This window comes from Apis mellifera, linkage group LG7 (assembly GCF_003254395.2).
Source record: "Apis mellifera strain DH4 linkage group LG7, Amel_HAv3.1, whole genome shotgun sequence".
Classification (NCBI taxonomy): domain Eukaryota; kingdom Metazoa; phylum Arthropoda; class Insecta; order Hymenoptera; family Apidae; genus Apis; species Apis mellifera.
The window spans coordinates 3,276,241-3,293,520 of record NC_037644.1 but is presented as its reverse complement, the minus strand read 5'-3'; the positions used below and the strand labels follow the sequence as shown (position 1 = coordinate 3,293,520).

General features: G+C 30.5%; 1 protein-coding gene across 3 annotated transcripts in view; it reads right to left on the bottom strand.

The window, feature by feature from the left end:
• Positions 1-17,280, bottom strand: part of LOC410140 (gamma-aminobutyric acid type B receptor subunit 2) — a 218,919-nt gene that overhangs the window by 199,852 nt on the left and 1,787 nt on the right. The window lies entirely within an intron of this gene.

Sequence of the window (17,280 nt, the reverse complement as noted above, 5' to 3'; positions counted from 1 at the left end):
TCTAAAATAAAATCTGAATAAGAAGAAACGAGTCGTATAAGTTGAAAAATAAAATATAAATTGAAAAAATAAGTTGAAAATTGAACAGAATTTCATACAGAAAATTTTTTTTGTTCAATTTTTGAAAATTTATCACGACTTTCCGTAATGAATTTCTTTCGAAACAATGATTATCCCACTCGATCATCCACTTTCTGGAATTACAGGAAAAGGATAAAACTTGAATAAAAACTGAAAAATTGGAAAAATAAGTTGAAAATTGAACAATTTCATACAGAAAATTTTTCTTCAATTTTTGAAAATTTATTTACGACTTTCCGTAATAAATTTCTTTCGAAACAATGATTATCCCACTCGATCATCCACTTTCTGGAATTACAGGAAAAGGATAAAACTTGAGTAAAAACTGAAAAATTGGAAAAATAAGTTGAAAATTGAACAGAATTTCATACAGAAAATTTTTTTTGTTCAATTTTTGAAAATTTATCACGACTTTCCGTAATGAATTTCTTTCGAAACAATGATTATCCCACTCGATCATCCACTTTCTGGAATTACAGGAAAAGGATAAAACTTGAATAAAAACTGAAAAATTGGAAAAATAAGTTGAAAATTGAACAATTTCATACAGAAAATTTTTCTTCAATTTTTGAAAATTTATTTACGACTTTCCGTAATAAATTTCTTTCGAAACAATGATTATCCCACTCGATCATCCACTTTCTGGAATTACAGGAAAAGGATAAAACTTGAGTAAAAACTGAAAAATTGGAAAAATAAGTTGAAAATTGAACAGAATTTCATACAGAAAATTTTTTTGTTCAATTTTTGAAAATTTATCACGACTTTCCGTAATGAATTTCTTTCGAAACAATGATTATCCCACTCGATCATCCACTTTCTGGAATTACAGGAAAAGGATAAAACTTGAATAAAAACGGAAAAATAAGTTGAAAATTGAACAATTTCATACAGAAAATTTTTCTTCAATTTTTGAAAATTTATTTACGACTTTCCGTAATAAATTTCTTTCGAAACAATGATTATCCCACTCGATCATCCACTTTCTGGAATTACAGGAAAAGGATAAAACTTGAGTAAAAACTGAAAAATTGGAAAAATAAGTTGAAAATTGAACAGAATTTCATACAGAAAATTTTTTTTGTTCAATTTTTGAAAATTTATCACGACTTTCCGTAATGAATTTCTTTCGAAACAATGATTATCCCACTTGATCATCCACTTTCTGGAATTACAGGAAAAGGATAAAACTTGAATAAAAACGGAAAAATAAGTTGAAAATTGAACAGAATTTCATACAAAAATTTTTTTTGTTCAATTTTTGAAAATTTATTTACGACTTTCCGTAATAAATTTCTTTCGAAACAATGATTATTCCACTCGATCATCCACTTTCTGGAATTACAGGAAAAGGAAAAACTGAAAATTAAATCGAGAGGAGAAAGAAAAGAAGGATGAAAGATCTTTTTCTTAGAGGTGAACAGGAAGTGACAGGCTGAATTGCGTGTGATGTAATGCGACGAAATTTCGTAGCAGATGCACGATATGAATTTCTGGCCTGGAGCTGGAAAATTCATTAAACGGATGATTGGAGAAGGAAGAAATCCGGGAAATACGTCAAACGCAGATGAAACTGGGGAGGGGAGGGATGGATTTTGAATTTGTACCGCGGCTGCGGTAGCTCGCTATTTTCCAGTCTCTCGGTTTAAATGCATCTCGAATGGACACTCGAACTCGATTGTTACGTTTACGTTTAGACGTGAATCGTGCACACGTTCGTTAATCGAGATCGAGAAATCTTGTGATAATATTTCATGATCGTTCGAAACTTATATAACATATTCCTTCTTGCTCCTTTGTTTGGGAATTGAAAATTGCTCTCTGAGCAATTCGATTACACGTGGATTAGGAAAAATTTTCTAGGGGGAGGAAAAGAAATGGAGGAGAGAAGTGTGAAGTTAGTTACGTGTTTTCGCGAGGGCTTCTCCCCTCATAGGAGCACGGATAACTCGTATATACACGAGAACATTTGAGATACAACACAGCGAGGAAAGGTTAATTGAATTTGATTACATTTGAAACAAGATTATACGCTTTTGTATAGTGAAACAAAAGTTGGCGGAATTGGGTCAATTATGAATAATATGCGACGGGGAATTGTATTTTTGAAAGGGGAAATGGATAGATTTTTCGAAAAAGATTGAAAAAGAAATTAGATAAAATTACGTCAAAATAACGTAATGTGTGATTTTAAAACATTTGAGAGAAATTTGAAGAAGGAAGAATTTTTTTTTACTGTGCATTTGCAAAATGAAAATCGAAATTGTTATATTTTAATTCTTTAACAAATTGTTTATGAATTGATTATGCAAAGAATAATTTGTGAAATAAAGTTCGATTAATATTAAAACCAATAATTCTGCCTTGAAATATTAAGAACATTTAAGAGAAATTTGGAGAAGGAAGAATTTTTTTTTATTGAATTGAAAATCGAAATTGTTATACTTTAATTCTTAAAGGAACTTGAATGAACAATATAAAATATTGTATTTAATAAATTGTTTATGAATTGATTATACGTGGAGTAATTTGTAAAATAAAGTTCGATTAATATTAAAATCAATAATTCTGCCTTGAAACATTAAGAACATTTAAGAGAAATTTGGAGAAAGAATTTTTTTTTTCACTGTGCATTTGCAAATTGAAAATCGAAATTGTTTATTTAATATTTTAATATTTTTAAAATTGTTTATTTAATATTTTAATTTTTAAAGGAAATTAAATGAACAATATAAAATATTGTATTTAACAAATTGTTTATGAATTGATTATACGTGGAGTAATTTGTGAAATAAAGTTCGATTAATAAGTCGTATTAAAACCAATAATTCTGCCTTGAAACATTAAGAACATTTAAGAGAAATTTGGAGAAGGAAGAATTTTTTTTTTACTGTGTATTTGCAAATTGAAAATCGAAATTGTTTATTTAATATTTTAATATTTTTAAAATTGTTTATTTAATATTTTAATTTTTAAAGGAAGTTGAATGAACAATATAAAATATTATATTTGTATTTAACAAATTGTTTATGAATTGATTATACGTGAAGTAATTTGTGAAATAAAGTTCAATTAATATTAAAACCAATAATTCTGCCTTGAAATATTAAGAACATTTAAGAGAAATTTGGAGAAGGAAGAATTTTTTTTTTTACTGTGCATTTGCAAATTGAAAATCGAAATTGTTATATTTTAATTCTTAAGGGAACTGGAATGAACAATATAAAATATTGTTTATACATGGAGTAATTTGTAAAATAAAGTTCGATTAATATTAAAACCAATAATTCTGCCTTGAAACATTAAGAACATTTAAGAAAAATTTGGAGAAGGAAGAATTTTTTTTTTTACTGTGCATTTGCAAATTGAAAATCGAAATTGTTTATTTAATATTTTAATATTTTTAAAATTGTTTATTTAATATTTTAATTTTTAAAGGAAGTTGAATGAACAATATAAAATATTGTATTTGTATTTAACAAATTGTTTATGAATTGATTATACGTGGAGTAATTTGTGAAATAAAGTTCGATTAATAAATCGTATTAAAACCAATAATTCTGCCTTGAAACATTAAGAACATTTAAGAGAAATTTGGAGAAGGAAGAATTTTTTTTTTTACTGTGCATTTGCAAATTGAAAATCGAAATTGTTATATTTTAATTCTTAAGGGAACTGGAATGAACAATATAAAATATTGTATTTGTATTTAACAAATTGTTAACATTAAGAACATTTAAGAGAAATTTGGAGAACAAAGAATTTTTTTTTTTACTGTGCATTTGCAAATTGAAAATCGAAATTGTTATATTTTATATTATTCTTTAACAAATTGTTTATGAATTGATTATACGTGGAGTAATTTGTGAAATAAAGTTCGATTAATAAGTCGTATTAAAACTAATAATTCAGTCTTGAAACATTAAGAACATTTAAGAGAAATTTGGAGAAGGAAGAATTTTTTTTTATTGAATTGAAAATCGAAATTGTTATATTTTAATTCTTAAGGGAATTGGAATGAACAATATAAAATATTGTATTTGTATTTAACAAATTATTAACATTAAGAACATTTAAGAGAAATTTGGAGAAGGAAGAATTTTTTTTTTACTGTGCATTTGCAAATTGAAAATCGAAATTGTTATATTTTATTTCTTAAGGGAAGTTGAATGAACAATATAAAATATTGTATTTAACAAATTGTTTATGAATTGATTATACGTGGAGTAATTTGTGAAATAAAGTTCGATTAATAAGTCGTATTAAAACCAATAATTCTGCCTTGAAACATCATAATGGATTGTATAGATGGATGTTTATGGGGCAATTTTTTTTATTACTTCGAGGATGTAAAAATCCCTCAAAATATCGCTATTATTCTCTGCTTCTTAAATACAACCTCGTACGAAAAGATAAAGAGAGAGCAAAAACTGTAAAATAACCTTTAACGCTCCATTAACGAAGAGCTTTAAAAAATCTTTTCGAGAAATAAACCAACGTTCCTATTACGATCCGATATTTATACGCTAATAAAATTAGATTTTTCAAATTGAACGAATCTCCTCGCGATAAGATAACCGTGCAAAGACTTTTACCACTATACCTTCCTTTTAAAATTAAAAAAAAAAAAAAAAAAAAAAACAAAAAATTCCATCAAAATAAAAATTAATTAGCCTTAAAGATTTTTCGCGATAAAGAAAATCGAAACGAAGAGCGATTACAAAAATATCCCCTTTTATCGTGCATCATATCGTTCCATTCGATAATTTTCATTATTCCGCACGCATCCTATTTTGTTAGCCAGAAACGCTTCCCGTATTCCTCCCTTAAGTGTTTTCGCTACTTGTGCCGTTTTTCGAGTGGCTTCCCGCTTCCTTCGCGTCCCTAAAGCCCCTCCATTCGCGACCCCCTCGGCGCATCAGCGGCAGTTACATTTGCTTTTTCGAAAACCCACTTTCCGCCAAAGTGCTCGATCCACAATACACCTCGTGGCATACAAACGGGGGCATTGTTACGTCCCTTGTTTTCGGGGTACGCCGAGTACAGTTGATTCTCGCGCAAGAGTTTCCCGAGATAGTTCAAGTTCCGGTTATACTCTTGCGATGGACGGGAGAAGACGGCTCTCGACCGAGCAGCAGCCGGCCTATAATTTTGACGAGTACAATTGGAGGGAGCGAGCGAGCGAGCGAGCGAGAGAGAGAGAGAGCGAGACATGCACCTGGGCCACGTTATAACCTTGGAAATTTCGTCTAGAATTAGACAGATGAGAGTTTCCAGGTTCATGTTCCTTGAATCGTGGTCGTGCTCCACGTATTTCGGAGAAAAGGAGAAGGAAAAGATCTTCGTGTCTTCGTTTTCCTTCGCAACGATAAAAGGAATAAACTCGTTGCAAGTTTCACCGTAGTTTGTCGGCCTCGAGATTCGTTGCAATCTTTTCTACGCTTCTCTCCGTCTCTTTTCTCCTTTTTTCTCTTTTCACGACCGTGTCTCGTTACCTTCTCCCGGCAATTTTCCCGCCTCCTTTCCTCCCCCCCCCCTCCACTTCCATCTCTTCGTGTTTCGTTTCCCATCATCCGAGCGAAATCGAGCTATCGAGCAAAGAAAATGTCCTATTTCTTGCCGCATTCGTCATGGTTGGTTGAAATCGAGCTTCGTGCGTTCGACGAGAAAGGAGGAAACTCGTGCTCGACTCGTTTCGGATCCATCGAAACCAGCCCAATGATCAGCGATTACTTTTCCTCGGTGAATTTTCGTCCAATTGAAAACCGGCTCTGATTCCACTTGCTCTTCGATCTCGTTCCGAGCACGCGCATGCGCAGATCGCTCGGCGTGAGCCGAGCGAAATCAACGAATCGCCCAGATCAAGTGTTGCGAAAGTTCGCTCGAACGCTTCCTCTCTATCCGATCACGATCACGTCTTCGTAATTACGAGATACGCAAAAGCGACGTTAATTCTTGTCGAAGTGAAATTTTCGAATCGAGACAAACACGTATCTAAACGATATATGAATAAACGGTAAGTGGGTAATACGTTAACGCGATACATTTCGTTCCGGTGAAAATTCAACGTGATATACGAGTTCTAAAAAGATGAAATACGTGGGAAATATATTTTGCTACAAACGTAAACGAAAGTTATGGAAAGCAAGGAAGGTTTGTGCAAACTGTTTTTTCTTTTTTTTTTTTTTTGCTGAGCCACGTGCGTTCGTAATATTTACTTAATCTAACCTAACCTAAAAACGATGTTACGATGTCATATGCTAATATCGTATGCGATATATATTTTCGATCCGATATCTATCAACCGTATCTATCGCTTAATCATCTTACTCGTAGCTACAAATTTTCCTCCAAATAGGCGGACCAACGCTTAATTAACGCACGCTCGTATAAACTCAATTAATATAGTACAGGGAATGTTGGAACGAAGTGTGGAGAGGGGGACGAGGAGAGGTAGAAAGATGAGGTCACGAGGCAAGATGGGTTGGCGAGTATTTCTGTATAGAGGCGCTATCCCATTTCTGAAACCTATGAAATCTTAAATAAGATTTTAACCTTTGCGGAATCTTTATCGTGGCCATTTTACTGTTTCTCATCATCGTGATCTTATCTCTCTCTCTCTCTCCATTTTTTTTTCTTTTTTTTTAATTAAAGGATATAGGTTATAATTTCATATTTATCAATTTGTCAATTTTTAAATAAATATTATCAAATAAGATATTTATTTTTGTATCTGTAAAAATCGAAAATAAGTGAAAGTATTATTTCGTTTAATTCATTCAATTTGAATAATCGAATAGATACATTTTAACAAAATCTCAAGATTCGCTACTTCGAACAGATGGACATTAAAGAAGAAAAGAAAAATCTTCAAAGGAAGAGAGTGACGACGTTCAATGTAATTTCTAACGCCATTTTTACTCTACGAATTGAACAAGATGGAGTATCATGTTTAAGTTAAGTTTATTTTTGATAATTATATATTAACGCTGTGTTTATAAACACAACATTAATAACTATAAAATTTTAAAGCGTTTTTTTATTAATCTTTTCATATTTTCTCATATTTCTCGTATTTTCACATTTCATTCCACATAAATTAGACCAACACAGACGTGCAGGATATTTATCTTATATAATATTTTTCTCGTAAATAAGAAGTGGTAGAAAAAAATAAAAGAGGAAAAACGTTTTATAGTTTTCTGATGATCAATATGACATGAATTTTTATATTCACGATATTTTCGAAAGAAGAAAAATGATCTTCAATTTTTTTTTATAAAATGTTGTACATTTTTTTACCATATTTTTGAAAATATGGCGAAAATATACGTCAAGACAAATTCATTCACTTCTATATCATATAATTCTATACATGTAATATATAATGTTCGTATAAGATCAGAGGATCAAAAAAAATATTCCGAATTTTTCACGTTATTTATTTTTTGCAAAAATCTCGTTAATATTCTTTTTCTAAAACATTTTTTAAAGATTCCATATACGTTTTGCAAGCAGAACAAATTGATTTTCATTTATACGCTGTTTGGATATTCATATTTTTGATGCTTCAATTTTCATCATATTTAAAACAAATACATATTTTTTTCTAAATAACTATATATTAATAATTAACATTGTCTTAAAATATCATATATATTTGTGAAATAATACTGAAATTACATTCTGATAATGATTAATAACAAAATATCAGTCACGTTGTATTAAACTACATCAATAAAACATATTAATAAATCTATATTCTTTCATTTCTAATCTTCAACCTATATAACATATGAATAAATTCGTCTTGATGTTTTCGTAATAGAATAAAAATTCAAAGTGCAAAAAATTAAAGTTCACGTTCATTTTTCGAAAAAATATTATAAATAAATATTCAAAAAAATTGTCGAAGATTTTAAAAATTTTTTTCTCTCTCATTTTTGTTTAAAAAATTTACGAGAGAAAGATATTACATACACGTGTGTATACATATATATATATATATATATATATATATATATATAAAATTAATAAAAAAGTACTATTGCAAAAAGAATTGTACAAATAATTTATCATACATATATGTTGTATAAAGTATATACATGCAAATTAAATTAATTAAACGTAAAATGATACAAAGCACGAACCTCGACGCATTCGATAAGTTTAACGAGGTAACCCCATTTCGATCTCGTATTGAATTTTCGTTCGACACGGGTTGCACAATTATTCGTAACGAGTTTCGGATCTATATTGAATTATCGTAACTGGCATCGTGGGCTTTATTCGGAGGAACCGTTTGTTCCTCACAATGAATCAGTGATTCGTTGATTTAGCAGCGAGCTTTAATTTCACAATGAAGAGAGAAAATAACACCGCAAGCTCTCTCTACCGACGTACATACGTATCGACATAATAAAAGTTTGCCAGGTCAAATACCTAACCTTTCCCCCGGCCAACAACATTTCACGTACGCGCCCATACATATATATATATATTTGTGACCGAATGCCAGCCATTTTCCATCCGCTGCCATTTGATAATCGGTCGGTAAAAAAATTCGCTAAATTCCAAAAATTTCCCGATTCCGAATCGCTTCGACTCGAGATTCCATTCTATCTACGGTGATACGTGTTACGCGTTGAATTTTAAAAATATCCAATGTATGTATGTCATATCCTCGCTCACATTCTTATGTGTATTGTATATGTTCACTTTATCTAGAAATAGAACATGAACCTATAACAATGTGAGGGGAGACGAAACAAATAATAAAGTAAATTAAAGTAAATTTTCAAAAGGAACAACGTATAGAGATCTTATCTTTATTATAGCATTATTCAATATACGTGCGTAGAAAAGAGAGAGGTTGCTTGGTAGATAAAAGGAAAATAATTTATCAAGTGTAGAATTTGATTTATTTATTTTCATTATCGTCATTGAATTACGACAAGGTTAATTATAAATCATTTAACCAGAGAATTATTATTTTCCTTGTCATTCGTAATTTCAAAGATGTTCACGTGCGCGCCAGATAAAACAGGCGCACTGTAATACCGGTGGGACAGGATATGCATCCGATATTGAAAAATTGCGTTGTTCTCGGGATTATTTTTATCGGTTTTCTCATAAATCGATTACAATCGAGCACGCATATATAGGATACACGAGATATACGAGTATCATCGCGTATCATTTTTTGATGCGCGTATATACCGAAGCTATATCTCTGTACCAAGTTTATATGTGACTTTACGTAAGCCAGACAATGATACTCCACGCGCTTTGTTATTTTCCTGTTACACACACACCGTAAATACTTCTTCTCTATCCGGATATGATCACGCGGGCGTGTAACTTCGATAATAATCGTGTATCGATGTCAGAATTCTTCTTTGTGTCGATAATCCGTGTAAAAAAAAAAAAACGAATATTTCTCTTGAGAGTAATGTAAAAATAAGATAAAATATCATGCGTGGCCATTGGATAAATTGTTGACAGGAAGGATTATTATTTTCTCGATGGATAAAAAAAAGTTACTTCTTTGAATATATGTACATTAGAAACGTCTAATTGATGTAACAAAAATTCCCTCTGTGGGAAAGAAATCGCGATAATTTAAGTGAATAATACATTCGAAACGGTAAATGTTTGAGTGATAAATTGAAAACTGGCCGAAAAGTGATACTTATTTCGTTCGCGCTCGGTTACTTTGTGTGTATATATATGTATATATATACACACGCGCGCGCGCGCGCGTGATTTAAAAGAGGGCGCTGAATTTGTTTGGAAAAACAAAAAGCATCGATGAATTGAAAGCTTTAATTAACGATGCATTAATAAATATAGCTGTAATAAAATCTCTTTGAAAATTTCATGGTATGGATAAAGTATTGAAGAACTTTTCGTTTTCAACACTTCTACGTTGAAATACGCCCGTTTGGTGAAATAATGAAGATAGAGCGAAGAATATAGAGATTATTTTGAAAAAGGGGGAGATTAACGAATTCGCGCCGAATCAACAAATGCGTGAAACTGAAACCGAAATTGGCCTCTCAACGAGACGTTATTCGACGTATAACGTTAATCTTTCATTCATCAATTCGGAATATTCCATTTAATGTCAATGATAAATGTCGAAGCTTCGATCTCGCGACGTGATAATTACAGCGAGATAAATAGACATTCGAAATATACTCGTTCAAGTGTGATGTCATTTCCGTCGAAAGAATCCCTTACCAACTCTGATAATCATCTGATAAATAATTATTCGACGATTCCTTAATTAATACAATAATATCTATCACGAATTTAGGATTCTCTTTTCTATTCAGAAAATCTTCAAAAATTAATAAGAATAACTTCGCGATTATTTAATTTACTATTGCACCGATCTTGGAAATAAAAATTATTTAAGACAAAAAAAAAATATATTTAACAAAAAAGATATTCATTCTTCGTTATTCGAAACGTTCCGAGAATCGATGAAAAATAATCTCGCGAAACGTCTAAATTAGCCAGGCTCTTGGCGAGACTCGAAATATCAACAGAAATGGTTCAAGTTACATTCGCAACATTTAAAGACACGAAACGACGGTTGGGACCTCGTATCCTGTCCAACCAACGCCAATATCAACACGCAGAGGTGGGGAGGAAAGGGAGAGGGGGACGCTCGAGAGCACCAACACCAACTTCCCCATTAACGGCCTTTGTCAGGAGCGTCTATATATATATATATTACTCCTCTTTCTCTTCCTCTACCTCCTCCATTACTCCCATCGCGGGTAAAACCGGCCGATGAAATTTATAGGAATTTCAATTGGGTCGATGGGTTATAGATCGAGCGGCTAACTTTTCGTTTGGTTCGAGGAGGAAAAAAAAAAAAAAAAAAAAAAAAATCGATGGATCGGCTGAATGGACGTTCGAGTTGAGTTTGTCGGGAGGGAAATATCTATGTGGCGAGATCACGTGATCCAGAGAAATTTTATTTCCGGGAAGGATATCGTCGATTCACGAAGCCATCGTTCCAATTTTAATTCTCTCTTAATTTCTTTTTTTTTCTTTTTTTTTTTTTGTAAGAGCGACGTTCTTTTGTCGTTTTCCAATTGCCCGCGATATACACGTTGTTTTACGATACACGTGTGTTGTATTGGCCGTCGTTTATGCTATGACCATTATAACTCCTCCGCTTCCAGCTTCGTTAATACACGGTTGGGAATAATTTCTATTCGGAAAACGGGAAAATCGATAGACACAGTTGCACTGTGGAGGATAGATAATTTATTCGGATCGAAGAGATCAATTGTTCGATTCGATCGAAACGATATTTTTATTTAGAAATAAATTGTTATTTTTTGTATTAAATTTTTTATAAATTATTATAATTAAAAATTAATCTTTAAATTTGCAATTTAATGTTTTATAATTTAAACTATAATAATTTTAATAATTTAATAATAGTATTAGAAAAATTTTAATTTTCAATTTTTAAATTTACAATTTAATTCTTTTTTAAGATTTAATACTAAAAAATTTATTTTTTAATATTAAATCTAAAATAAATTTCAATTTTTTTTTTAATTTTAAACTTAAAATTTAAAAAGATTTTAAGTTAAATAAAACTATTAATCTTCAAAATTAAAAATAAAAAATAATTTTTTTAAATCTTAATAATAAAATGATTTATATCAACCAATCATAAAAATATTGGAATCTTATATATTATTCTAGCTTTATGATCTGGAATATTAGGTTCCTCAATAAGTCTAATTATTCGAATAGAATTAAGATCACCAGGATCATGATTAAGAGAGTAAATATTATTTATCCCACCATATTGGGATAAATAATATTTACTCTCTTAATTTGAAAAAAGAATCGTTAAATTTTGACTGATTTTTAGATTGAGAGGAAATATAATTCGATAATTAATCTCTTCTTGTATCGAATTTCTTCAAGGACGTTCTAATTTAATTAATGAATTTTTTAGAGGGAATTTTTGTACGGAAGAATCCTTTAAAAAATTGATACATGATTTTTTATCGTTTTATCTCATTTTTTGTAACTAAATTGATATTAGAATTATTTATAAGAAGATTGCATGGTTGAATTTGCTTCTCTCTCATTAATGGTGTACGTTAGAATGATCGGTGTGGCTAGAAAGAAATATTATCTCGATTAGCAATATTTTTAAAATGTTTAAACACGTTAAGCGCACGCACCGAGCACGAGATACGGATCCAATCATGCAACCTTCTTGAAATATTTCGTATATCGATGATTTATTTTTTGCAAAAAATGTGATAAAACAATGGATAATAATAGTCGTAAATCAATTTTTTAAAAGAATTGTTATAAAGATAAAATTTTTCTCTGAAAATTCATCGTAAAAATTTTTTAAAATCCTGTTGTTTGAATTTTTGAATATTAGTGGGGGAAAGAAATTCAATATGAGAAAATAGAGGATTTTTGAGATTAAAAAAAAAGAAAAAAGTGGATTGTTTTTACGATTTCTTTTCATGGTATCAATTTAAAAATAAATCAAACGAATAAATATTTTTATTTCATCTGTGTATGTGTGTGTGTGAGACACGAGTATTGCAAATAAATAATTTTGTTTAAAAAGAATAATTGAAACAGAAATTGAAAAAAGCTTAATGCGTATAATATTCAATTTTTTATTTCGAAATTTATCTCCAACTTTACCTCCAAAATAAATAAATAAATAACGATTAAAATTTCAGCCGTGATTTAAGTGGGACAATATTTCTCGCAACAACAGCTCGCTCACGGAAATATTTCAATTTTTAGTACCTTTAGTAGTGAAACTATTTCGAATTTCCCCCGGCTCTGAATCAACTAGATCAAAGTTATGAATATATAAACACGACGACAATGAAGTTGAGACAACTTTTAATCGTTAAATTAGAATTTCCCATAGACGATTCCGGCCAAAAGTTGTCTAATGTAAATGCAGCTTTAGAGAAACTGATAGTTTGCCCTACCCAACTTCCAACGATCCACGTACGAAACTATGCTCTTTTACTCTATTACATTCGCATGGAAATTAAACATATCTCGCTTAAAAACATGGATGCGGGTTACACATTCATCGTAGCTAATTATATATATATATATATATACACACATACACGCGCGCGCGCACACACGCACACGCACGCACGCACATACACCAGATGATGGTAATGGGATGGGTGAAATTCGAGGAGCGCATATCTGAGGGGACACCCAACGGTGGAAAATTGGACGTTACGTGTCGTCATACTCGACATCGAGATGATGATTTACAAATAAAAATCTCTGGCCAAACTGTTTGCCCGCGGTTTCTATTCAGCCGTGATGACGGGTGACGTTTACATTTCGAATCACGATATAGCGAGTCACTTTCTGGATGGAAACGAGTGGGGAAAGGGGAGGGGAGAGGGCAGGATCGAATCGAACACGTTTCGAGAAGTTTTCGAGAAGAAAAGATTTTTTTCTTTTTTTCCGTCAAATTTTTCGGCCGAAAAGATTCGAAAGGGAATTCTATTTTCCATGTACGGAGCGGTAAACGGCGAAACTCGGGAGTTGGATGGACGGGGATAGACAGATCTCTTCCTCCTTCTCCTTCTCCTAGCAAAAAACCGTTTGTGAGAAACGGTTTCGGAGGCGAATCGTTACGCGTATTCGCGTAAATTTCTAGGCTGGGAGGAAGGGGAGCGGGGAGAGAGAGGGAGGCGCGGTGACGGCGCGGGGCGAGGGGAAGGGAAAGGAGGAGGAGAAGAGAAAAGGCCAAGTGGCGTCGATATGGCGACCTGAATTCCCACGAGAAAAGGGAAATCAAAAAAGCAAAGAGTCGTTGCAAATCAGGGGACCGAATGCTCGCAGCCGCCGCTACGTGAACCCACAGAACCGCCCTATTGTTCACGCCCGAACAATGCTGTCTTTGTCGCGATGTGATTAAGCTCTGAATAAATTTTCTATTACGTTGTTCTACACAGAGCTTTCCACCATCGTCGAATACACTCGTTTCCTTTTTCGAGCCCTGCTTCCCCCTCCCTCGCTCGCTCGCTCGCTCGCTCTCTCTCTCTCTTTCTGTTCTTCTCTCTCTCGCTCTCGCTCTATCGTCTAAACGTGTCTGACTCTACCACACGTGCCAATCTCATAACGCGAGTAAGCGTTTATAACGCGTTAATAACCTCTTCCGCGAATTAACCGAAGATGTCCGTCTAATTTTTCTTTCTTTTTGAGAGTGTCAAAATTACACGGAGTTTCGTGTTGGATTTAAGAAATGTTTAAGATTTTTTTTTTTTTTTCTCTCTATATCTTCAGCAGCAATGAATGTTCACGATAGAACAGGCTGTGGGAGGAGAACGGAAGGAATATAATTGATTTGCTTCTCGTCAATTGAAGATTGTAAAGGGAGTTGAATGTATTAAAGCAATTTTGTAGATACATAGAAACGTTGTTTAATAAGGAAATATGTAACGTATAATTTATTTTTTGCACGAATTTAAACTGGAAACGGAATTTGTACGGAATTGTAAGAAAATGGACGAGACTTTTTATTATTTATAACGTTCACGTAGATTAATTATTGAAAATCCTTTAAAGGAATACATTTGTTGAACCGATCATTATGAAGAATGCGAAATTATATATTCCGACAAAAGTTCCTTACAAATTTATTTTCCTCTTAATAATATCTCTTTTATCATAAATGATAAATGAAAAAGAAGAAGAAATAAGATAAAATGGAAATTACGAAGGATCATAAAATACAGAGAAATTTTCCTTGCTCTTGAAATTTAAATTGCACGTTTGAATTTCCAACTATATATAAGACAACCGATATTAATTCTTCCACGTAGGATATCTTACATATGCCGCAAGGAATTCTGAATCCTCGGTTCTCGGAATCTCATGTTCCACATATCCGCACATACCACACCGCCAGTCTGCAAGCTGTGCTTTGTAATTTTATCCTTCCACTATCTTTTGTGCCAGACTCATCGCGCTCTCACTTACAACTTTCTAACCAATGCAGACCCTATGATGAGTGATTGTTTAGTACTACACGTGTATGTACTCGCTTTAAGCCACGAGGTCATATGAGTGGAAAATCAAGAGGTGTTATATGGCTTTTAATATATAACATTCGTTGTTGTAAGTCGATATGAGGAACGGATAGATGTAGTTCACGTAAATATTTAAGTATTGTTTTGTCTTACAACGCCTTTTACTGCGTATACGAATGAAATTTATCGTTGTTCAAATATATAAAATATATAAAAATTTTTTGGATAAACTTTACAAGTTCGAAATAAAATTATTTAAAAGTGAAAGTTTTATTAATTATTTTAAAAATAATTCCTTTTTTAATTCCTTTGTTAAAAATTAAATTTATATTAATAAGTGGAATTTTTTTTTATTCTTATTAACATTTTTTTTTAACGTTTATTATTGTTTTCTGTCAATTTTAAGTTATATATAGTAAAAGCTTCATTATTTGAATACTCTAATATCGTTTCATTAAATATTCTATTATCCAAATACATTATCTCTATTCACAATAATGTAAGCATACATTATTCCATATTACTATAATAATGAAAATAATATTTGATTTGAAATTAACACATAATTTGAATATATAAGATATATATATCAATATGTTGAAAGAAAATCAAAAAATATTTAAGAAATTAAAAAACAATGTTGTATGTATAATATTGGAATCATTATCAATTATTGATATGTATTAAAATATATATTATACGTTTCTTTATGCATTTATATATTAAAAAATTGTATTAAAAAAATGTATTAAATATTCTATTATCCAAATACATTATCTCTATTCACAATGTAAGCATACATTATTCCATATTACTATAATAATGAAAATAATATTTGATTTGAAATTAACACATAATTTGAACATATAAGATATATATGTGTTGTGAAAGAAAATCAAAAAATATTTAAGAAATTAAAAAACGATGTTGTATGTAAAATTAATAAATGTATGTATGATATTGGAAAATCCACAATTATTGATATGTATATTAAAATATATATTATACGTTTTTTTATGCATTTATATATTAAAAAAATGTATTAAATATTCTATTATCCAAATACATTATCTCTATTCATGTAAGCATACATTATTCCATATTACTATAATAATGAAAATAATATTTGATTTGAAATTAACACATAATTTGAACATATAAGATATATATATCAATATGTTGTGAAAGAAAATCAAAAAATATTTAAGAAATTAAAAAATAATGTTGTATGTAAAATTAATAAATGTATGTATAATATTGAAAAATCTACAATTATTGATATGTATATTAAAATGTATATTATACATTTTTTTATGTATTTATGTATTAAAAAATTTGTGTAACTTGACAATTTAAAAAATACAGGACTGTAAATTTTATAATAAAAATCATTTATTATTTTCTTCAAAAAAAAATAATTTATCCAAGAAAAATCTGTTTGAATAATAAAGCTTCTATCAATCACACTTTTGTAAAAAATGTAATATTTTATAATTTAATAATATAAATTTGTATAACATCATTGCAATTCTTCTTCAATTTGTAAAATTGTTCGAATATTTTTTTAGAATAATTATATATAACAATATGCATTGTACGTTTATCAAAATTACCATATAATAAAGTATCAATGGAAATGAATTTACGGACCTATTTAATTCTAACCCGATTGTATCAAATTGCTAAAATTATATCACAAATCTAACAAAATAACTAAATTATTATATTTATGATTTACATGTTCTATATACACATAACCTATTCAATGATAAACCTCCTCTTCGAACAAAAAAAAATATATATATATATATATATATATATATATATATATATATATATATACTAAACGATTCTATGCAATATCGAAACTGGCAATTTTCAAATATTCTATTATATTCCAAACGGTTATGTATCAAAAGATTAAGTTATACACCAGGTTGGATAAAATGCCAATCGTGAATAGACGGTCTGTTCGGACGAGGAAAAGATCAATATAATATCTCAACTCGATCGTTTCCTTTACGAAAGACTAGCCTATTTTTACGCTATTCGAACAAGATTCCTTTATCTTATCTTTCCAAACAGACGTTGCAAAAAAACATATTCCCTCGGCGCTTAA